At 37.7% G+C, this 25,414-nt stretch overlaps 1 protein-coding gene and 1 pseudogene across 1 annotated transcript in view; one reads left to right on the forward strand and one right to left on the reverse strand.

The window, feature by feature from the left end:
- The window catches only part of XKR6 (XK related 6), a 423,464-nt gene that overhangs the window by 392,937 nt on the left and 5,113 nt on the right, over positions 1-25,414 (reverse strand). The gene's annotated exons all lie outside the window — the stretch shown is intronic.
- On the forward strand, positions 13,677-14,890 carry LOC118841281 (annotated as a pseudogene).

Consider the following 25,414-nt stretch of genomic DNA (forward strand, 5'->3'; position numbering starts at 1 on the left):
TGCCACAACGACATCCAATTAGTTATGAATACGTATGATTGTATTCTCCTCAACTCCTTATCTAGCCATCTTTTCCAAGAGAATGAGATACTTTATCAAGAGCTTTGGTAAAATCTAAGTGATCTATAATCCAGAGCATTCTGCTTATCTTTCAATCCTACAAGAAAAAAAAAAAAAAAGAAGTGAGGCTAGTCCACCATAATTTGCTCATGAAGGCAGTAGGCTGGCTCTTCATAATTACCACTTCAATATCCAGACTTTGCCAACCAGCTCTTTAATTTTATTTTCCCAGGAATCAAAATCAAGATCACCAACCTCTAGTTTGTAGAGTATATTCCCTTCACTTTTTTGAAAATCAAAACATTTGCTCTTCTTCAACCTTGCCGTACCTCTCTCATTTTCCATGATCATTCAAGCATCATTGATCATGACTCAATAACATATCTGCCAGTGATATTATTACTGTTGTTGTTGGGTTTGTTTTTTATAGAAATGGAAGATATAGTTCCTTGGGACCAGGTGATTTGAAATTCATCAAGGGCAACTAAATGCTCTCTTATTTACCTTGTGTATCAACTCTGGTACATGTCCTCCTTGTCAGAGGAATCAGAGGCAAAACAAGAAGTCAGCCTTCTCTCTGTTGGAAGCTATCATCATCCCATCCCCCCCAAACAGAGGTCCTGAATCTCTTCCTTGATCCTTTTTCTCTCAATACAGCTAAAAATAAGACTTTTTTCCTTATCTTTGGCATCTCTTCCCAGGTATATACCACTCTTAAGCTCCAGCAGTTCTAACACTATTTTTATAGGGCTTGGCTATATTCTTCTATTCATCCTGTTAACTGCCCTTGTTTCCATATCTTCTATATATTTCTTTTTTAAAATCCAAGTTAGATGGTGAGCTCACTGTGCATCCACAGCAAGCTCTTCAGACAAATACCATTTTTCTGGCTCAACAGAATTGATCCCCTTTGTGCCTTCGGAATTTCATTCAATTATCTCCTATCCTTCCCGGGCTGTCTTCCCCAGAAGCATTTGACTCTGTAAAATAATACCTATTTTTCTTGTGAACCCTTTGAAATTTGTTTTCCCAAAATCTAGAGTAAATGTCAGACTATGCCAAGATTTCCTCTCTTTCTCTATCACAAACTCTAGGATGTAGTGGAAAATTTCAATTCCCCTCCCCCCTCCCCCACAGGATTCCTATCATTTGTACTCATGTAACCAGTTCCTCCACATGAAAATGAGATCCAGAACAGAATTGTCCCTGATTGGTTCTTGCACCTTGGAAGAGAAAATTACCATAAAAGCAAGTAAAGAAATTATTAACTGCTCTGCTTTTAGCAGAGAGAGCTCCAAAAAATGCCTTAATAACTGAAATCCTCCATCACTACTGTATCATTCTTCTGTGCCAGGCAAAGTCTTCATTTACTTCCTAATTTTGTCCATATGGTCTATAGCAGGGGAAGAGTATCTGTGGCCTCAAGGCCACAGGTAGTCCTCTAGTACTCAAGTGCAGCCCTTTGACTGAATCCAAACTTCCAGGGATCCCAGGATTCATTCCGTGAAGTCTGGATTCAGTCAAAGGGCCACACTTGAGGACCTCGAGGGCCACAGATTTCCCACCCCTGGATAGTATATTCCAAATGACAAAAATCACTTTTGTTTCTCCTTCCTCTGACTTTCACCCAAATACTGACATGTTACCCAGTCTAGTTCCTGGATTTCCTCACATGTGTATACCTTATTAATACAATCTATCCAGTGCCATCAGTATCTGAGATCTGATTTGCCTCTTTGCATTAAGACCTTCAGTTACTTCGGTTATTTAAATTTTTGACATTTGTGTATAGACATTTGAGACTACGTATTTTACTACTAGCTCTCAACTCATACAATCACCAACCCAATTCAGGTCTTCATCACCTCTTGTCAGGACTACTAAAATAAACAGCCTTTTAATTGATTCTCCCCCTTCAAATCTCTCTCCATTTCAATCCATCTTCCGCTCAGAGACCAAAGTAATTTTTCTAAAGTATAAGTCTGATAATGTCACTCCTATGCTCAATGAGCTCCAATGACTCCCTACTGAGTGGGATGGTGAGGACCTCTCATGAAATCTAAATCTCAACCTTTCTGTAAACTGAATGGGATCAGCATGGCTCAGGGCTTCTGATTGACAGCTAGGCCTCAATCTCGAGTTACTGAGAAATCACCTGACTTACAGGAATCCGGAACTTACAGTAGCCAACCCACTTCCTCCCCACTACCATCTCAGCACAAGCCTTGCCAAATAAGGATAAAGATGGTTTTAGGAGCTTGCATTGACTAAACTAGCACTTCCTTGTTCCTGGGTTAGATTTCTCTCAAGATTGTGAGCCTGAACTCCACCAATGAGGGTGAAGGTCAGTGGTGGGAGGAGGAGGGAATTCGCTAAGGTATATAATCATGCTTTACTTCTTGTACTGTGCCTCTCCTACTAACTCGCTGCCAGTGATGATGCCACCTTTTCTTGCAAAATCATAATAAAGAGGTTTTCTGTTTCTATCTTGAGAGACCTCTGACTCTTTTAATTAATTGGTGGCAGGTGGTCTCACCCCATACACTATTATCTCCAGGACAAAAACATAAAGCCCTCTGCTTAGTACTTAAAGATTTTTATAACCTGGCTCCTTCCCAACTCCCTGGTCTTCTCACATCTTGCTGCATTCTCCACACTCCCTACAATTAAGCTATACTGCCCAACTTGCTGCTCCTTGAATGGACACTGCTTCTCTCACCTCTGCACTCTTGTATGGGCTGACTGTGAGAAACGCGGTTTTGGGGATCACTGGACTTCCTGTGATAATCCCTAAGGAAGGTTGTGCAGACCACAGGACTTCCTGAGGAAGGCCAAGTGGTAGCCCCCCTTTAATCTGTGGGGATCACAGGGCTTCTAGGGATCAGACCCCAAGGAGGATCCAAGTGATGGCCCCTTAGAATGGTGGTAAGATCACAAGGCTCCTGAGACAGGGCCAGAAAACCCAAGTGATGTCCCCTTAAGAAGGCTGTACAGATCACAGGGTTCCCCAGGGAAATCCTGAGTGGTAGCCCTCTTGACACCACAGTGGGGATCACAGGACTCCCCAAGGCAGGGTCAGGAAGTTAGCCTGAGATGTGCTTCCACAGCTCATTGCTTTCCTGGTTGTATAACCTTGGGAAGATCCATGTGATTTGCCGTTCTCACCCAAAGAACTCAGGACCAGAGTGGGCAGAGAAAGGCGTTTATTACACTTCTCGAGAGAGCAGGTGTAGTGCTCGCTGGGAACACTCACATTGATACAGCTGCAGGAGCAGGGGTAACCATTCCCTCCACTCCTGCTAGAGTTATGGTTAGTTTACATTCTTTACTTTTTACATAGTTTTCCTAGGTTATACAGTTTATATAGGTAGGATAATAAGGATACAAAAGCAGAAGTGAAGTTAATTAGATTTTCCTTGTCTGAGTTTAGGATTAATCTACATTCTTTATTTCCCCTACCTTCCCTCTTTAACATATGCAAATTATGCAAATCAGTAGGCCTGGACTCTTGACCAAGACCAGACCCTTGATAAGCTTGAACTGGTTTAACTAGTTTGGCCTCTCTAGTTCCCCTGACTGCCTAAGTCATGCTCTCCTCAAATGGCCCGTTTAAGCATTCCTACAAGCCTCTGACCTTTCCCCTGACTGACCTGAGGCCTGGTTTCTGCTAAAGCTGGGGGGGGGGGGGGGGGAGTACACCTTCAGTTCTGTGGAAACAAAACTCCTCCTCCCATTTCTTACATGACCATCCCCCATGACTAGAATGCTCTGCTCCCTCACCACCTCTTAGTTTCCCTAGCTTCCTTCAAGATAGTTCCTATTCCTAGCTTCTGCCAAAGGCTTTTCTAAATGCCTGTTGACTAGCTGGCTTTTTTTAGATTTTATCTCCTATGAATTTCGGGGTATCTCTGCTACTTTTCTTCCTTCTTTGTGTCAGTCAACCAGCATTTAAACACTTACTATGTGCTAGACACTGAACTAAGTGATAAGAGTACGAAGCAAAAGACAGTCCCTGCTCTCAAGGAGCTCACAGTCTAATAGGGAAGATGACATGCACAAACATGTACAAACAAGAAAAATACACAATAAATTGGAGATAAGCAACAGAGGAAAGACACTAGTGCTAAGGAGTAACAGCAAAGGCTTCTTCTACTGAAAGGTAGGATTTTAACTGGCACTTGAAGGAAGCCACGAGATGGAGATGAAGAGAGACAGAATTCCAGGCATGGAGGACTTTGTGGCAACTCTCTAAAGCAGGGCTTCTTAAACCTACCCCCCCCCACTCCCCCACCTCCACCCCTTTTTGCTTTTTGGCAGCTTTCATTGGCACTGCATGGCCTGAGGGCATTTGAGGTGCAAAAGTGTCCATGCTTTGAGTTCAAAACCAAGACTGCAGTGAAGCTGTACAATACAACCCAGGCAAGTGCTGCCAGAAACACCTTGGATTCATTACACTTTTGATTTTGAATTAATTTTTGGTCGTTGCACGTTCAGAAACCTTTTACTGTTGCCAAATTTTTCGCAACCCCAAATGGGGACTCAATTCACAGTTTAAAACAGGGATTCTTAACCTTTTTTTGGGTCAGATCTCTATGACCATCTGGTGAAATCTATGTACCCCTTCTCAGAATATAGTTTCAAAATGCACAAAATAAAATGCACAGTATTACCAAGGATAACAATTATTACTAAAATACATTAGAAAGGTAAATAAATCATTTACTAGGTTCTTCTTATGTGTCAGGCACCATGCTAAGTGGTGGGGATACAAAAACAAGGAAACAAGATAACCGCTACTCTAACAGGAGAAGACAGCATATAAAGAGTTGGCAAGGGATAGGTGTGACCATTCTGAAAGGGGAAGGCAGGCAGATCTGTGTAGGTGGGCCAGGCCAGAAAGTGAGTATGTTGGCTAGGAGTTCTGATGATATGGTGGATCAGGGCAAGCACTCAGCAAACATCTAGTTGGCCCTAAAGTAGAATCACAGCCAGAGGAGAGAGCCAGGAAGGAAATTTATTGTTGCTGCTGTTGTTGTTAAGAGTTATTAAAAAAAATTTAAATTAAAAATAATTGCTCTACAGTTACAGAAGGGAAACAAAAAGTTATAGGTAGTTCATCTCCCAAATTCCTCATCTATATCATAAATACTATGAGCCCAAAATTCTAAAAGGATATTTGGTAAATTTTTGTTAGCAGTAACCTGTAGGATTTTGTTGTATTTTTAAAATTTAATAGGAAAGTATAGAAAGAAAGTCTTAATACAGCCCTCTAAATTCCTTCCTCATATCTGACTACTATTTTGAGGTAAATCCTAACCTAGAATTCAAAATTTTTTTTTATCAGAAATACATAAAGGATGGGGCAGCTAGATGGCACAGTGAGTAGAGCACCGGCCCTGGAGTCAGGAGGACCTGAGTTCAAATCCGGCCTCAGACACTTGACACATGTACTAGCTGTGTGACCTTGGGCAAGTCACTTAACCCCAATTGCCCTGCCAAAAAGCAAAAAAAAAAAAAAAAAAAAAAGAAATACATAAAGGGCTGTACTGTACAAGAGTGGGATAAAATAGGCTATTCTAAGTAGTAGCTAAATTGGTACTGGTATACATATCACTGCTCTTTCAAAACTAGCATAGTTTTCTTTTTTCTCTAAGAATGAACTTTAAGGTCAAACTTGAGGTTCTATTTATAATTCTAGGAGGAATGGCCCCTGGAATGAAGTGCTTTTAATATTTTGATGTAGATTACAGGTTTCCTCCTGTCCTCAAGGCACCAAAGGGTCCCCAATTTCAATGGGGTTAGTTTTCTCCCAAATTTTTCGTTGGTACCTTTTGCTTAAGGGTACAATGATTACAAATTTGAATTTTGCAGAATTATCATAAGATTTTTTTTACAACTGAAGTGGCATTTGGTTGATTTTCTGTATGGCCAGTAGCTTATCTAAATGTTTATAATTCCTGCTTAAGAGGAAAAATCTTTAATATTCTCCTGGCCTTTTCTTTGATTATAGAAGCATTGTTGTTTTCATTAAGTTCAGCAATTCCTGATTCCATTGTCAGCAGCTAGGTTACAGCTAAAGTAGAGAATGGCATTCACCAAACGCAACAAATCTTTCCATTTTAGGTCATACTCTTACATGCCTTTCTTCTAATTTATATAATAAGCATAAATATCCACACAACAAAATCTGAGATTCCAAGTTAAAAGAAATCTGAGGTCATCTAGTCTAACCCACACTTGACCAAATATCCCTCAACAGCAATGCCAATAAGGTTCATCCCTGGCTCTATCTAAAGACTTTCAGTTTCATTAAGTTTCAGTAAGAGAGAATTCCCACTAACCTCTCTGTTAACGTTCAGTCTCTTATCAACAACTGCCATTAAGACATTTCAAACTGCATGTCCACTGGACATCTTAAACTAAACACCTTCAAAAAACAGAACTCATTATCTTTCCTCCTAAACCCTCCCTAGTACACAGCACCACCACGCTCTCAAGGCAGGCTTACAACCTAGTAGTTATCCTCAATTTCTCATTTTCTCTCACCCTCTATTTCTCTCACCTTCAATCTGTTGCCAAAGCCTATTGACTTTACCCCTGCAACATCTCTCAAACATGTTAGCAGGGTCAAGATGGCAAAGTAGAGAAGCACTCAACCAAGTTTGCCCAACATTCCCCTCCAAAGAACTTTAAAATTAGCCACAAATGAATAAAATAGGGAAAGAGGAGATCAATGATCTGGGCATACAGCTGAAAAAGCTAGAAAAAGAGCAAATTGAAAACCCCCAATTAAATACCAAATTAGAAATACTGAAAATCAAAGGAGAGATTAATAAAATTGAAACCAAGAAAACTATTGAATTAATAAATAAAACAAAGAGCTGGTTTTATGAAAAAACCAATAAAATTGACAAACCTTTGGCCAATTTGATTAAAAAAAAGAAAGAAGAAAATCAAATTACCAGCATAAAAAATGAAAAGGGTGAGGTCACCTCTAATGAAGAGGAAATCAAAACAATAATTAGGAATTATTTTGCCCAACTGTATGCCCATAAATTTGACAACCTTAGAGATATGGATGAATATCTACAAAAACATAAACTGCCCAGACTAACAGAGAAGGAAGTGAAATTTCTTAATGACCCCATATCAGAAAAAGAAATTGAGCAGGCCATCAACGAACTCCCTAGGAAAAAATCTCCAGGGCCAGATGGTTTTACATGTGAATTCTATCAAACATTTAAAGAACAACTAATTCCAATACTTTGTAGACTATTTGGGAAAATAGGTGAAGAAGGAGTCCTACCAAATTCTTTTTATGACACAAATATGGTACTAATACTCAAACCAGGTAGAGTTAAAACAGAGAAAGAAAATTATAGACCAATTTCTCTAATGAATATTGATGCAAAAATTTTAAATAAAATATTAGCCAAAAGATTGTAGCAACTCATTACGAGAATAATACACCATGACCAGGTAGGATTTATTCCAGGAATGCAAGGCTGGTTCAATATTAGGAAAACTATTAGCATAATTGACCATATCAACAACAAAACTAGCAAAAACCATATGATCATCTCAATAGACGCAGAAAAAGCCTTTGACAAAGTACAACACCCATTCCTATTAAAAACACTAGAAAGCATAGGAATAAGGGGAACCTTCCTCAAAATTATAAATAGCATCTACCTAAAACCATCAACAAGCATTATTTGTAATGGGGATAAACTAGATGCATTCCCAATAAGATCAGGGGTGAAACAAGGATGTCCATTATCACCCCTATTATTCAATTTGGTTCTAGAAACATTAGCTGTAGCAATAAGAGAAGAAAAAGAAATTGAAGGAATTAGAATAGGAAAAGAAGAAACTAAATTATCACTTTTTGCAGATGATATGATGATTTATCTAGAGAATCCTAGAGAATCAAGTAAAAAACTACTTGAAATAATAAACAACTTTAGCAAAGTTGCAGGATATAAAATAAATCCACATAAATCCTCAGCATTCCTATACATTACTGACAAAGCCCAACAGCAAGAGATAGAAAGAGAAATTCCATTCAAAATTACTGAAGGCACTATAAAATATTTGGGAGTCTATTTGCCAAGACAAACCCAGGGCCTATATGAACATAACTATGAAACACCTTTCACGCGAATAAAATCAGATCTAAATAAATGGAGAAATATCAGTTGCTCATGGTTAGGCCGAGCTAATATAATAAAAATGACAATTCTACCTAAATTAATCTATCTATTCAGTGCCATACCAATCGAACTACCAAAAAATTTTTTTACTGAGCTGGACAAAATAATAACAAAATTCATTTGGAAAAACAAGAGGTCTAGAGTATCTAGGATATTAATGAAAAGACATGCTAGAGATGGTGGTTTAGCCACACCAGATATTAAACTGTACTACACAGCAGCAGTCATCAAAACTGCCTGGTACTGGTTAAGAAACAGGGGTGTGGATCAGTGGAATAGCATAGGTACACAAATAGGTGAAATCAACAAGTTTAGCAATCTACTCTTTGATAAACCCAAAGAGGCCAGTTTCTGGGCTAATAATTCACTATTTCACAAAAACTATTGGGAAAATTGGAAAATGGTAGGGCAAAAACTGGGCATAGACCAATATCTTACACCATATACCAAAATAAAGTCAAAATGGGTTCATGATTTAGGAGTAAAAGTTGATACTCTAAGTAATTTGGGAAAGCAAGGAATGGTTTACTTATCAGATTTGTGGAAAAGTAAAGAATTCATGACCCAACAAGAGATAGAGAGCATTACAAAATGCAAAATGGATAATTTTGATTATGTCAAATTGAAATGTTTTTGTACAAAAAAAGCCAATGCAACAAGAATTAGGAGGGAAGCAGAAAATTGGGAGAAAATCTTTGCAACTAGTATCTCTGATAAAGGCCTCATCTCTAAAATATACAGGGAGCTAAGCCAAATATATAGGAATACAAGCCATTCCCCAATTGAGAAATGGTCAAAGGATATGAACAGGCAGTTTTCAGAGGAAGAAATTAAAGCTATCTACAGGCATATGGAAAAATGCTCTGGATCACTACTGACTAGAGAAATGCAAATCAAAACAACTCTTAGATACCACATCTCTCCTGTCAGATTGGCTAAAATAACAAATCAGGAGAATGATAAATGCTGGAAAAGATGTGGGGAAATTGGAACATTGTTGCATTGCTGGTGGAGTTGCGAGCTGATCCAGCCATTTTGGAGGGCGGTGTGGAACTATGCCCAAAGAGCTATAGAAATGTTCATACCCTTTGACCCAGTAATACCACTTCTAGGGTTGTATCCCAAAGAAATCACGCAAGCGGGAAAAGGACCCATATGTACAAGAATATTTATAGCAGCTCTCTTTGTGGTAGCCAAGAATTGGAAAGCAAAGGGATGCCCATCAATTGGGGAATGGCTGAACAAGCTGTGGTATATGAAGGTGATGGAATACTATTGTGCCATAAGAAATGGGGATGATGCAGACTTCATAACAACCTGGAAAAACCTACACGACATAATGCTGAGTGAGCGGAGCAGAGCCAGGAGAACGTTGTGCACAGCCACAGATATGTGGATTCCGTGAGGACCAACCCTGACATACTGCACTTCTTTCAGCAACCTAAAGGGGCAAGGACAACTCCAGGGGACCCACGATGGAGAATGCTATCTTCATTCAGAGAAAGAACTGCAAAGTTTGAATACAGACTGAGGCACACTACATGCTCGCCTTTTCTGCTTCTCTTTTGTTTTTGTTTTTGGGATTTTTTTTTGTTTTTTTTTTTTTGTTTTTGGTTCTGTTTCTTCTTTCTCATGATTCATTCCATTGGTCAAAATTCTTCTCCACGACTTGACTAGAGCATAAATTAATTCAATGCGAAGTTATACATGACAGTTATAAGAGACTTCATGCCGTCTTGGGGAGGGAGTGGGGAGGGAGGGGAGAAAAACTGGAACTCAAAACTATGTAGAACCGTGTGTGGTAAACTAAAAATAAATAAAGAAAAAAAAAATTAGCCACAAACGTAATTCTGGAGTGACATTGCCAACAAACATCAGTTAGACATTGTTTCCAGCACAAGACAACATAGGAGGTTGAAGAGAGAGATCTGTGACACGGGAGGAAGCTGGCCCAGAGTCCACAAGAATGAAACACCAGTGATAAGACTAAGTGGTGGTGATACAAGCTGCAGCAGCTTTAGAAGCACTCAAGCAACAGACAATAAGAAAACCTGACAACTGGACAGAAAGAGATTACAAAAAAAGATTCCTGTGTTGTACTGGATGCAGGACCAGAGACTGTTTAGGAACTCTATTGCCTATATCTAACTCTGGGTCATAGTCCAAGGTCGGAAAGAAGCACTTTTAGTAAAGAGGGAATGGGAGCCCTGAGGAGGAACCGTTTGGTAATTCCATTGCCTATACTCAGTTCTGGATCACAGTTCGAGGGTAGAAAGGGGCACTTCTGGTAGAGTGAATGAAAGCCCTGAGAGGCAGTATCACTTCCTGTCCCAAACAAGGAAAGGACCTAAGGCAATTACTGATTACAATTCCAAGGGACTAGGGGGGCTCTTCCTGGGAAAGGACCTGAGTGCAGGCCGAGAGAGCAGCAAACACACCTCTCCCCAGATCGCATCACTTTGGAAGCACCCAAAACTTCCAAACCCCCAGAACTAGCTCTGAAAACAACAGTGGAAAGAAAGCTGAACAAACCCTGCCCCTACTACCCTACTTCTGGAACAGAACCCAATATTAACATAAAATTTCAATTCAAGAAATAGGGTGGAAAAATGAACAAACAACAACAACAACAAAAAAGAACTTAAAATAAAAGAACTTGACTACTATGGTAAGAGGGAAGATAAAGCCACAAACTCAGAAGACAATTAAGTCAAAACAGCTATAAGCAAAGCCTTGAAGAAAAGTGTGAATTGGACAGAAGCCCAACAGGAATTTCTAGAAGAACTAAAAAATACTTTTCAAAATCAAATGAGAGTGGTAGGAAAAAAGTGAAGTAAAGAAATGAAAATGAAGGAAAAAAATTATGAGAAGAAAATTAACGCCTTGGTAAAAGAGAAACAAATAAATACTGAAGAAAATACAGCTCGCTGGAAAAAATAATTCCTTAAAAATTAGAATTGGGCAAGTGGAACCTAACAACTTCATGAGACAACAAGAAACAATAAAACAAAGTCAAAAGAATGAAAAAATAGAAGACAATGTGAAATAGCTCATTAGAAAAACAACTGACCTAGAAAACAGATCAAGGAAAGATAATTTAAGAATTACTGGACTACCTGAAAGCCATGATCAAAGAAAGAACCTAGACATCATATTTTAAGAAAGTATCAAAGAAAATTGCCCTGATATCCTAGAACCAGTGGGTAGAACAGAAATTAAAAGAATCCACCAATCACTACCTAAAAGAGATCCTAAAATGAAAAGTCCTGGGAATATTATAGCCAAATTCCAGAGCTCCCAGATCAAAGAGAAAATAAAATACTTCAATCATAAAAAAAAGAAACTATTTAAATACCATGGAACCAGTCAGGATCACACAAGATTTAGCAGCTACCACATTAAAGGATCAGAGGACTTAGATATAGTAGTCTAGAAAGCAAAAAAGCTGGAATTACAACCAAAAATGATCTACCCAGCAAAACTGAGTATATTTCAAGGAAAAGGTGAACATTTAATGAAACACAAGACTTTCAAGCATTCTTGATGAAAAGACTAGAGTTGAATAGAAAATCTGACTTTCAAATACAAGACTCAAAAGAAACATAAAAAAGTAAACAGGAAACAGAAGTGAGAAGGGAGTCAATAAGGTTCAACTACCTTTCTATATGGGAAGATGATACATGTATCTTCTAAGAACTTTATCATTATTAGAGCAATTAGATGGATTCTATATAAAAAGAGGGCGTGGGAGTGAATCAATTATGTTGGGACAAGGTAAAAAAAAAAATTGGATAGGTGAGAAAGAGGAATGTCCTGGGAGAAAGGGGAAGGGAGAGGAAGAATGGGGAAAATTTTCTCATATAAAAGAGTCATGGAAGAGTTTTTTATTAAGGGGCAGAATGGGGAGGAGGGGCTCAGAAAGACGGAAGCAATGTTTGAACCACATATCTACATTTGTTCAAAAAGGGAAAATACATGCACACACGTACACACGCACACACACGCACATACACACCTGCGGCCTCAAGGCCACATGCTTTGACTAAATTCAAACTTCACAGAACAAATCCCCTTAATAAAAGGATTTATTCCATAAAACTTGGCTTCAGTCTAAAGTTTGCACCCAAGGACCTAGAAGGTCACATGTGGCCTCAAGGTTGCAAGTTCCCCACCCCTGTGTTAGGACATAAAACCCCTCACATCCAAATGCAGAAAAGCAGAAATATTAAATGCACCCTTTTAGTTGAAGCACAGAATAAAAGCTAATTGAAAACTAAATAATCTAATCCTAAAGAATGAATGAGTCAAGAACAAATCATAGAAACAATAATTTCATTAAAGAGAATGACAACAATGAGACAAAATTCCAAAATTTGTGGGATACATCAAAAGCAGTACTTAGGTGAAATCTTATATATCTAAATTAATAAAAGAAAGAAGATATCCAATTGGGATGCAACTAAAAATACTAGAAAAAGAACTTATTAAAACTCCCCACTTAAACTCCAAAATGGAAATTCTGAAAATCAAAGCAGATTAATAAAACAGAAAACTTTAAAAAAAATAAAACCTACTGAACTAATAAATAAAACTAGGAGCTGATTTTATGAGGGGAAAAAACAAAGACAAATCATTAGTTTATTTGATTTTAAAGAGGAAAGAAGAAAACCAAATTAGCAGTATCAAAAATGAAAAAGGTGAATGCACCACCAATGAGGATGAAATTAAAGAATTATTCTGCCCAATTATATGCCAATAAAAGTGACAAGAAAAGTGCAATGGATGAATATTTACAAAAATAAAAGCTGCCTAGATTAACAGAAGCGAAAATAGAATGCTTAAATAACCCTATCTTAGAAAAAAATTTGAACAAGCCATAATTGAGCTGCTCAAGAAAAAAAATCCCCAGGACCAGAAGAATTCACAAGTGAATCCTACCAAATATTTAAGGAACAATTAATCTCAATACTTTATAAACTATTTGAAAAAACAAGAAAAAGATCCTGCCAAATTCTTTTGATGACACAAATATAGTTTTGATGCCTAAACTAGAGAGAACAAAAACCTAACAGAAAGGAAATTACAGACCAATTTCCTTAATGATTATCAATGCAAAAAATTTTAATAAAATACCAGCAAGGAGATTACAGCAGCATGCGACAAACACCATACAATATGATTAAGTGGGATTCACACCATGAATACAGGGCCAATATTAGGAAAACTATCAGCATAACTGACCATATCAGTAACAAAAACAAATATCACATTATTGATAGATGCAGAAAAAGCCTTTGAAAAAACACAATACCCATTCCTATTAAAAATATTACAAGGAACATTTCCTTTTCCTGCGGGAGACATCAGACAGAGGAGAATGGCTCTTACTCTCTGGTGCCCACCATGGTTTGTGTATGTCCCTTGATATCTGTGTACTCCAAAAAGGGGGAAGTATCTGGCAAAAATGTTACCTTGCCTGCTGTCTTTAAGGCTCCTATCCATCCAGATATTGTGAACTTTGTTCGTTGCCACTTGAGAAAAAATAACTGGCAACCTTATGCTGTCAGTGAATTAGCAGGTTATCAAACCAGTGCTAAGTCTTGGGGCACTGGCAGAGATGTTGCTCGAATTTCTGTGTTTGGGATGGAAGGACTCACCACTCTGGTCAGGGTCCTTTTGGAAATATGAGGAGACTGCATATTTGCTCCGACCAAGACTTGGTGCCATTGGCATTGCAGACTGAACACAACAAAAAAATGTTATGCCATCTGCTCTACATGGGCAGCCTCTGCCTGGCCAGCACTGGTCACATCAAAAGGTCATCGAATTGAAGAAGTCCCAGGACTTCCTCTAGTGGTTGAAGATAAAGAAGACCAAGGAAGCAGTTTTGCTGCTTAAGCTGAAGGCATGGAGTGACATCAAAAAGGTTTATGCTTCTCAGCGTATTCAAGCTGGTACGGGTAAAATGAGAAATCGTTGTCAGATCCAGAATCGGGGACCTTGTATCATCTATAATGAAGACAATGGTATTATCAAGGCGTTCAGAAACATTCCTAGTATTACTCTACTTGATGTGAGTAAACTGAACCTTTTGAGGCTTGCTCCTGGTTGGCATGTGGGGTGTTTCTGTATTTGGACTGAAAGTGCTTTCCCCAAGTTGGATGATCAGTATGGTACATGGCACAGGCCTGCTACCCTTAAGGGTCACTACAATCTTCCCATGCACAAGATGACCAGCACAGACCTTACCAGGATTTTGAAAAGCCCAGAGATGCAGAGGGTCTCTGTGCACCACGCAAAAAGATTCATTGACAGATACTCAAGAAGAATCCACTGAAGAACTTGAGAATCATGGTGAAACTTAACCCATATGCCAAGACAATGCACCGGAATACAACTGTATGCTAGGCTTAGAATGGGAGAATCAGAGAAAATAAAAGAGCTGCTGCACTAAAGAAGACTATGGAGGCAAAGAAAGCAGTAGATAAGAAGAAGCAGCTTGTAGGTCATAAGTAAGAAGGTTGCAGCAGCAAAGATGGCTCCAGGGCAGAAGAAAACCAACAGAAAAGCAGCTTGGGGAAAAGAATCCCACAGCTGAAAACAAGCCTACTGCATAAACTCAGCATATCAGTTTATCCATTAGGCCACAATCTATTATGTCAATATTGTGAATTTCTAAAGAATAAATATTCAAAGTGGCTTTGGGAAAAAAAAAATATTACAAAGCCTAGTAATCAATGGAAGCTTTCTTAAATCAAGAGCAAACATCTGTAATGGGGATAAACTTGAGGGCTTCCCAATAATATCAGGAGTGAAACAAGGATGGCCATTATCACCACTATTATTCAATATTGTACTAGAAATGCTAGCTACAAGACAAGGAAAATAAAACAAAGGAAAAAATATAAGCAAAGAGGAAACAAAACTCTTTGCAGATGATATGATGCCATACTTAGAGAACGCTAAAGAATCAACTAAAAAATGAGTTGAAACAATTAACAACTTCAAAATAAACCCACGTAAATAATCAGTATTCCTACATAATATCAACAAAACCCAGTGGGAAAAGATTGAAAGAGAAATTTCATTTAAATAACTGCCGACATATAAAATACTTGGGGAGTCTACCTGACAAGACAAACCCAGAGATTATATTAACACAATTACAAAACATTTTTCACTTTTCAGGTAGGATTTACACCAGGAATGCAGGGCTGGTTCAATATTGGGAAAACTATCAACATAATTGCCCATATCAACAACAAAATCAACGGAAATCAGATGATTATCTCCATAGATGCAGAAAAAGCTTTTGACAAAATACAACACCTATTCCTATTAAAAACAGTAGAGAATATAGAAATAAATTAAATCTTCCTTAAAATGGCATGTAGCATCTATCTAAAACCATCAGCAAGCATTATATGTACTGGGGATAAGCTAGAAGGATTCCCATTAAGATCAGGGGTGAAACAAGGATGTCTACTGTCACTATGGTTATTCAATATGGTACTAGAAATGTTAGCTTTTGCAGTAAGAGAAGAAAAAGAAATTAAAGGAATTAGAATAGGCAAAGAAGAAACAAAGCTGTCATTCTTTGCAGACGATATAATGGTATACTTAGAGAATCAAATAAAAAATTACTTGAAATAAACAAATTTAGCAAAGTTGCAGGATATAAAATAAATCACCACATAAATCATCAGCACTCCTATATATTATTAACAAAGCCCAAGAGCAAGAGATAGAAAGAGAAATTCCATTTAAAGTTACTACAGATATTATAAACTATTTGGGAGTCTACCTGCCAAAACAAACCCAGGAACTATATGAACAAAATTACAAAACACCTTTCACACAAATCAAGTCAGATATAAATAATTGGAAAAATTGAGTTGCTCATGGTAGGCCAAGCTAATATAATAAATGACAATTCACTTATTCAGTGCCGTGCCAATTAAACTACCAAAAAACTATTTTACAGAGCTAGAAAAAACAATAACAAAATTCATCTGGAAGAACAAAAGGTCCAGAATACCAAGGGAATTAATGAAAAGAAATGCAAGGGAAGGTGGCCTAGCCATAACAGATTTTAAATTGAATTATAAAGCAGCAGTCATCAAAACTACTTGGTACAAGCTAAGAAATGAGGGTGGTAGATCAGTGGAACAAATTAGGTACACAGAACACAACAGTCAATGACTACAGTAATCTACTGTTTGATAATTCCAAAGACTCCAGCTTCTGGGATAAGAACTCACTATTTAACAAAAGCTGGCAGGAAACTGGAAAGTAATGGCAGCAACTAGGCATAGACCAACATTTTACATTCTATACCAAGATAAAAGTCTAAATGGGCACCTGAATTAGATATAAAGACTGATACTATAAGCATACTAGGAGAGCAAGGAATAGATAGAGAACATTATGAAATGAAAAATGGATGATTTTGATTACCTTAAATTGAAAAATTTTTATACAAAACCAATGGAACCAAGATTAGAAGGGAAAGAGAAAGCTGGGAAACAATTTTTATAGCTAGTTCCAAACTCAAAGTCTCTGATAACAGCCTCATTTCCAAAATATATAAAGAACTGAGTTCAATTTATAGAAATACAAGTCATTCCCCAATGAATAAATGGTCAAAGGATATGAATAGGAAGGTTTTAGAGGAAGAAATTTATTGATAGAGAAATGCAAATCAAAATAACTCTGAGGTACCACCATCACACCTACCAGATAGGCTAATATGACAAAACAGGAAAATGATAAATGTTGGAGAAGATGTGGGAAAATTGGAACACTAATGTACTGTTGGTGGAGTTGTGAAATGAGCCAACCATTCTGAAAAGCAATTTGGAACTATGCCCAAAAGGCTATAAAACTGTGCATACCCCTGGACCCAGCAATACCACTTCTAGGTCTTTACCCCAAAGAGATCATAAAAATGGGAAAAGGACCCACATGCACAAAAATATTTATAGCAGCTCTTTCTGTGGTGGCCAAAAATTGGAAATTGAGCGGATGCCCATCAATTGGGGAATGGCTGAACAAGTTATGGTATATGAATGTAATGGAATACTACTGTGCTCTAACAACTGATGAGTAGGGCGACTTCAGAAAAACCTGGAAAGACTCATATTAACTGATGCTGAGTGAAGTGAGGAGAACCAAGAGAGCACTGTACACAGTAACAGCCACAATGTGTGATGACTAACTTAGATAGATCAGGATCTCCTCAGCAATGCAGGGATCTAAGACAACTCCAAACGACTGACAAAGGAAAATGCTATCCACATCCAGAGAAAGGACTATGGGAGTCTGAATGCAGATCAAGGTATACTATTTGCTCTCTTTTTTTCTTTGTTTCTTCTTTCTTGTGGTTCCTCCCATTGGTTCTAATTCTTCTTTGCAACATGACTAATGTGAAAATATGTTTAATATGAATGTATATGTAAAGCCTATATCAGATTATATGCCATCTTGGGGAGGAGGAAGGAAAAGGGAAGGAGAGAAAATTGAAAACTCAAAAGCTTATGGAAGTGAATGTTAAAAACAAAAAATAATGACCCAAAAAAACCACTTTTCACATAAATAGCTACAGATCTAAATATTAATCATTCACAGATAGGCCAAGTCAATATAATAAAAATGACAATTCTCCCTAAATTAATTTACTTCATCAATGTCATACCAGACAAGCTACCAAAGAATTATTTAGTAGAGCTAGAAAAATAGTAACAAAATTTATCTAGAAAAACAAAGTTCAACTATGTCAAGGAATCAATGGAAGAAATGTTAAAGGAAGGCAACTTTCAGATTTCAAAGTATATTTTAAAATGGTAATCATCAAAATAATCTGATACTGGCTAAGAAAAGGGTGGTAGATCAGTAGAACAGATTAGGTACACAATAGTAAATGACCATGGTAATCTAGTATTTGATAAACTCAAAGATCAAGGCTTTGGGGGTAAGAACTCAACATCTGATAAAAATTGCTGGGAAAATTGGAAAAGAGTAAGGCAAAAACTAGGTAAAGACCAACATCTTACACTGTATACCACAAAAAAGGTCAAAATGGATAATGACTTAGACATAAAGGGTGACTGTTGTCACAATGAGGAAAGCATAGAAAAATGTACCTGTCAGATCTTTGGATAATGTAATAATTTATGACCAAAAAAGAGAAATTATGTGAAGTAAAATAGCTAATATCGATTATATAAAATTAAAAGCCTTTTGTACAAACAAAACTAATACAGCAAAATTAGAAGAAAAACAGTAAACCCAGGGAAATTTTTTTTTTACAAATTTCTCTGATAAAGGCCTTATTTCTCAAATATACAGGGAACTGAGCTAAATTTATAAAAATCAGAGCCATTCCCCTGTTAATAAATGGTCAAAGCACATTAACTGGCAGTTTTCAGAAGACAACATTAAAACTATCAATCATCCCATGAAAAATTGCTCTAAATCTCTACTGATTAGAGAAATGCAAATTAAAACAACTCTGAGGTATCACCTTACAGCTATGAGTTTGGCAAACATGGCAGAAAAGTCAAATGAAAAATGCTGGCAGGGATGTAAAAAAATTGGGACACTAATGCACTGTTGGTGGAGTTATGAATTAGTTCAACAATTCTGGAGAGTAATTTGGAACTATGCCCAAAGGGCTATAAAGCTGCATACCCTTTGACTCAGCCATGCCATTCCTACATCTGTATCCCAGAGAAATCATAGAAAAAGACTATTTGTACAAAAATATTTATAGCTGCTCTTTTTGTGGTAGCAAAGAATTGGAAATTGAAGAGATGCCCATCAACTGTGGAATGACTGAATAAGTTGTAGTATATGAGATGGAATACTGTTATGCTAAAAGAAATGACAAGCAGGATGATATCTGGGGAGATTTATATGATTTATATAAAGGGGAAGTGAGCCCAAACAGGAGAACATTTTAGACTGTAACAGCAATGTTGTGAGGATGATCAACTGTGAAAGACTTGGCTACTCTAATCAAGACAATGATCCAAGTCAATTCCAAAGGACCCATGATGATAAATGCTAACCACCTTAAGAGAGAGAACTGATGAACTCTGCATGCAGGTTAAAGGAGACTTTTTTTTTTTACTTTATTTTTAGTTTTATATTGTTTGTGCTTTCTTTTGCAACATGGCTAACAGGGAAGTATCTGGCATGCCCTCACAAGTATAGTTGAAATTACTATGTTTGTCTTCTCAAGGAGGGGGAAAGGGCAGGAAGGAGAGAATTTGGAACTCAAAAAAAATTTTTTTAATGATTGCTTAAATTCTTTTACATGTAATTGGGAAGTATTTAATGAAATTAAAAAATTGTAACCCTATTAAAAAAATATGTTGTCTTCTCTCCTCTGACATTGCTACCACTCTTCACCACATGCCTGGACTCTGGCAATAGCATGCTTGTGGGTGTGCCAGCCACTAAAGTGATGTTCCAAAAGCATTGGTCTAACAATGTCACCCCCTTACTTAAATTCCAGTAGCTCCCTATCACCTCCAGGATCAAATACAAAATGCTGTTTGGTGTAAAATGACCTTCATAACCACCATCCCACCTCCTCCAGTCTTCTTACACCATGAACCTCCCCACATAGCCCTCAATCCAGTGACACTGGCCCCCCTTGTAATTCCCTGAACAAAAAACAAGACATTCCATCTCTCTGTTCTGGGCATTTCCTATTTTTCCTGTACATAGTTTGTTTGTTTATATTTGTTCACTTGCTGCTTCCCCCACTGGAATGTAAGCTCCTCAGGAGAAGGAACTATTTTTTGCCCTTCTCTGAATCCCCAGAGCTTAGCACATAGCCTGGCACATGGTAGGCAATTAATACTTACTGATTGATTCATTCTAACCATTACTCCAAGTTCTGACCTCTAAGACAAAGCAAAACAAGTCGAATATTATAATTATATCTTAACCTTAAGAAAATGTCTCACTATCTTTTCTAGTAGAAGAGTAATACATCTGAGTCTAAATTTAAAAGGTTGTTATAACCTTTTCCTTACAATAACTCTCATTGTGTCTCCTTGCTTCTATTAGATTGTAAGCTTATTCAGGGCAGGGACTATTGTTTATCTTTATATATGTCCTGGTGCCTAGCACAGTGAAAAGTACATAATAAATGTTCATTGGAGGACAACCACCAAAAGCCCAGACATAAAGTATATAGAAGTCTATCACTGGTTTATTCTAAATCCCTTGTCCCCAAATGCCCACTGCCTGGGTACCCACTGCCCTCACGTAACTAATCACCAGTAGTTAATACTAAAAAGAACCTCAAAATTTATTTCATCCAATTCCCTCAGTATGAGGGGGAAGGGAAGACTATAAGCATTTCTATAGTTTCTACTATGTGCCAGACACTGTACTAAGTGTTATACAAATATTATTCTCATTAGATCTCAATATCATCCCATATAATATTTCATATCAGGAAATTTGCATAGTGTAGTAGAAAGAGCACCAGACCTGGAGTCAGGACAGATGCAAGTTCAAATTCTGTTTCTTACTTATGAGGGAAAATCACTTAACCTCTCCTAGCTTCAGTTTCCTTATGTGTAAAATGCAGGTATTTGTAGCCTCTTTGTGCAAAGCTATCTATGAAATTCAAATGAGATAATGTACGTAAAGCAATATATAAATGTCAAGTCTTTTTAAATGAGGAAACTGAGACCCAGAGAGACTGAAGTTACACAGATCCTTAGTAATATAGCCAAGACTTAGACCCCAGAACTCTTAATGCACTCTAAAAACTTTTCCTTAAGCTGTCCTCTCATTGTTAAAAACCCATCTATGGTTTAACATCCCACCTAAGCCTGCCTCATAATCCAAAATTACTTTTGACTTTTCTTCTCCACTCCCCTGCCTTCTACAAAGAGACAACTAAACTTTAGTCTGGTAAGGCTGATAGGAAGATAATAATATGATTAAAGTCATTCACACCCAAGGCAGAATGACCAGTAAGCTAAATCCCCTGATGGGCACCTGCACATTACAAAAATGTATTAATTCAAACAAACCTCTAATTTTGGCAATATTGGGGGGAAGAAATTTTTGAGCTGAAGGACCTTGCCTCAAGTACTGTACTCTCCCCTCACCCCTGCAAATTCCCAGTTCCTCCCTCGAAAACTAAGCCAAATTCATTCAATGCTTCTACTACCATTTGTAAAGCACCTATTGCTGAGAAATACTGCTGAGCAATAGAAGCAATACAAAGAATTAAAGTATAATCCCAACCCTAAGGAATTTATAATCTAACATACAAAATGGAAGGCATGGTAGATAAGACAAGTATGTGTGTGTGTACATATATAGCACACATATGTCCATCTACACATATGTATCTATGTGTGTATTCAATAACTATAGCTTACTAGGGGTGCTTAAGACAGGTAAAAGGTCAAAATGGAAAAAAAAGACAAAAAGAAGTAAAAAGTTAGTTGAAATAGGATGAAATAGCACTTCTCAGTCCCTCCCAGCTATTCTCCTATATCTCTACTCTCTTCAGAAGTTGAACTCCTTGAGAAAGCCATCTAAAATTGGTGCCTCCACTTTTTTCTCCTCTTACTCTCATCTCAAGTCTGGCTTTAGTCTTCATAAATCAAGTGAAACTGCTCTCTTAAAAGTTACCAAAGCTCTCTCGCGGCTCTCCTGTTCGACTCTTCGTCCTCGGTCTTATTTGCTAAATCTTCCATCAGGTCACACCTGCTAAGCACAGATGTCCCGCAAAGCTCTGTCCTGAACCTTCTTCACGGAACATCCTCCCAAACAACCAAGCTCGCACCTAGGGGCCAGCATCATCAACTCCACACTTGAACTCATTCTCCATATCCAAGTTGCCAAGTCCTGTTGATTTCTATCTTTGCAGTATCTCTTGCTACTGTCTCTCCTGTGGCATAGCTGCCACCCTGACACAGGCCCCCTGTACTATTGCAATAGCCTTCTAGTTTGGTGTTCCTGGCTTCAAGTTTCTCCCCACTCGATGTGCCATTCTCTACTCAGCTACCAAAGTAATCTTCCTCAAGTGCAGGTATGATCAACCTTGCCTACCCCACACTCCATAAACTCCAAGGGCTCTCTATTACATCTATTTGGTTTTAAAGCACTTCACAACCTGACCCCTTCCAGCCTTTCCAATCTGCTTACACTTTACTGCTCTCTACTTAATCTATGATCTAGCCACACTGGCTTGCTTGCTGTTCCTCACAGAAGACCCTCTACTTCCTAATTCTGTGTCTTTTCATGGGCTGTTGAATTCCAACCTCCTGGCCTCACTGGTTTCCTTTAAGTCTCAGGTCCTTCTACAATCTCATCTTCTGCAAGAGGCCTTTCAGAATCTTATTCAATAGTAGTGCCTTCCCTCTGAGAATACTTCCAATTTGCCCTGTATATCTCATTAGAATTATCGTTTTTCCCATTAGAATGTGAGCATCTTGAGGGAAGAGGCAGTTTTTTACTTTCTAATATCCCCAGTGCTTAGCACAGTGCCTGATGCATAGAAAGCTCTTAATAAATTTTAGTAAATTTAATAAAATTTTTACCTGATTTCTGACTGAGGCACTGACCAAAATGGGGAGTCAGTGGAGGTGTAGTATCTTCTTTAAGACAAGTATCATTAACTTTTCAACCAATCTTCCTAAGTAGTGGTTACAAGTCCCTTCTCCAATTTGGTCACTCACCTCTAGAAATAAAAGATTCTTGACATGGGGCCCAGGAATTTGGATGGAAGAAAAATTACATCTTCACTTCAACCTAATCACTTTCACTTGTAATCCTGTGTATTTTCTTTTGTGTATTTTAAAATTAAGATCATTCTGAGAAAGAATCCATCATCTTCTGACTGGCAAAGGGGTCCATGGCACAAAAATGGTTAAGAACTCCTGCTCTAGTTTACTCTAAATTGTCAACATTCTTCCCAAGATTAGGTTCCCAGGACCACTCACAATACTGTAAGGTAACTAGCCAAGTATAATGTGTGGAACACTACAGTTCTACTTTCCAGAGAAAGTACAACTTTCTATACTCTTTTCATTATAATTCCATATTCTAGACTCTCTTGTGTAGCCAAGAATCACATTAGTTTTTTTGGCAGCCATTCATCCTGCTTACTCATCATGACCTTGTATCCAACTAGAAAACCCTAAGTCTTTCTTAGGAAATATCCCCTTAGTACTGAAGAGTCTCCCCAATCAGGTTTCCATTTACTTCTTCAACCTTCTCTCACACTAGAATTACCTTTCAGGTAAACTACATTAGAGCCAAAATAGGTCATTCATGGTACCTTATTCTTAGTCTGCCCTCTCATATATGTTTTTATTCACACAATTACTTCTATCTAGAGTCCTTATCTCTATCCTTCATTTCTTCAAGATCCAACTCAAGTACCACTTCCTCCATGAAGCCTTCCCAGCTCCCCTTCTTCAAATCTCACAGCACTTTTAAGACACCTCTCAAATCCAAGTCTACTTTGTTTCAGTTATTTGTGCTCATCCATCTCATCCAACCCCATTCAATTGCAGGCTTCAAGTGCAGAGTCTGAAAATGGTACCTGGCCCATATAAGGAGCACTTAGAATTTCCCAAAGTGCTATCTAGAAACATGTCACCCCCTTACAACAGAAATACTGTAAGGATCAAATGAGATGATATATATGTGAAGCGCTCAAATGTCACCTAATGCAATCATTAAATCCAGTGGCCTTTTTCATGTCATCCGTCTTGAACTCTCCAGCATCTGAAACCACTGACCAACTTGTCAACCTCCTTCTTGACAGCCAGTCCTCCTATGACTTTCCTGACATAACAATCTCAAGGTTCTCTCTCCTTCTCCATCTGTTTTCCATCTTCTTTGATGACATTCATATTTCTCCTGACCCTTAAATGATGAGCTGATCCCTAATAAAATTATTCCTTTTTCCTCTACCACATTCTCCCTCTTGGGGATAACAAGCATTCTATGGCTTAACTATTCCATCTATGCAGATATCTCCCAAATCTTTCTATATCATTTTTATAGCTAAATCATTTCTAACTTCTTTCAGAGCTCTAATTCCCTATTACCAACTGCCTATGGGAAGTGACTGTAACATCTGAATCTTTATATCGTGTGCTCAGTAAATAGCAAGCAATTCACATCCTTTGACACAACAATCCCACTGCTGTGCACAGAGTGTCCCAAAAGTCTTAGTGCAGCTGGAAACCTATTAAAGCTTTTAAAACAGCACTAAGATTTTTGGGACACTCTATATAATGAATTGAAGCACAGTGAAAAACTGGAACCAGCAGAACTCTCTATATAATGACTACAATAATTTAAATGAAGGGATGGGAATAAGGACTAGGAATGGTTTATTCCTACTAAGGCAGGTCTTCAAAGTAGTCTCTTTAGGTCTCCTAGAAGGCTGAGAGGTGCAGCAACTTGTACAAATTCTCAAAAACAGTGTCTGCCTTGAGGCAAGTTAAGTCTTGAGCCCAGGCCTCAATCTACTAACTACAATGGGTCTTTGATGTAAATGAATGCTAAGTGACAATCCAACTCACAACTGCAAAGGCAACTTTGGTATTGAAGAGATGATATAAATACAAAATATCCTTTCCTCCTCCAAGCAGAAGGATGTCATTTTGACCAATAACTTTGTTTAATTTTTCCTTTGTTACAAAGGCAAGTTCAATGAAGATGGGATGATAGAATATAGGGCTATGACTGGGTTTTTTTTAAAAACATCAATAAAACTTTAAAATACATAAATTTTTAAAATAAATTAGCAAATCCTGTAGTCATACTACTGATTTTTTTAAAAGCTATAAAGGCAAAACTTTACCCTTACTCCTAGTACATTTCATCTTGTTAAGTTTTGTCCATGGCTCCAACCTATCACAATCCTCCTGGATCATATCCATCATCCAATGTATTAACAATCCATTCCAGTTTCATGTTTTCCACAAATCTGAAAGTATACCTTGATGTGACTGATAAAAATACTGAATACAGATAGCTTTTAATGGCACAACATATGAGACTTTCCTCCTACGTGACAAAGATCCTCTAAATACTCTTTGAAATTTACTAGTTTTGACCAATAACAAATCTACCTCACTATGTAC

Source organism: Trichosurus vulpecula, chromosome 3, assembly GCF_011100635.1.
Source record: "Trichosurus vulpecula isolate mTriVul1 chromosome 3, mTriVul1.pri, whole genome shotgun sequence".
NCBI classification, from domain to species: Eukaryota; Metazoa; Chordata; class Mammalia; order Diprotodontia; family Phalangeridae; genus Trichosurus; species Trichosurus vulpecula.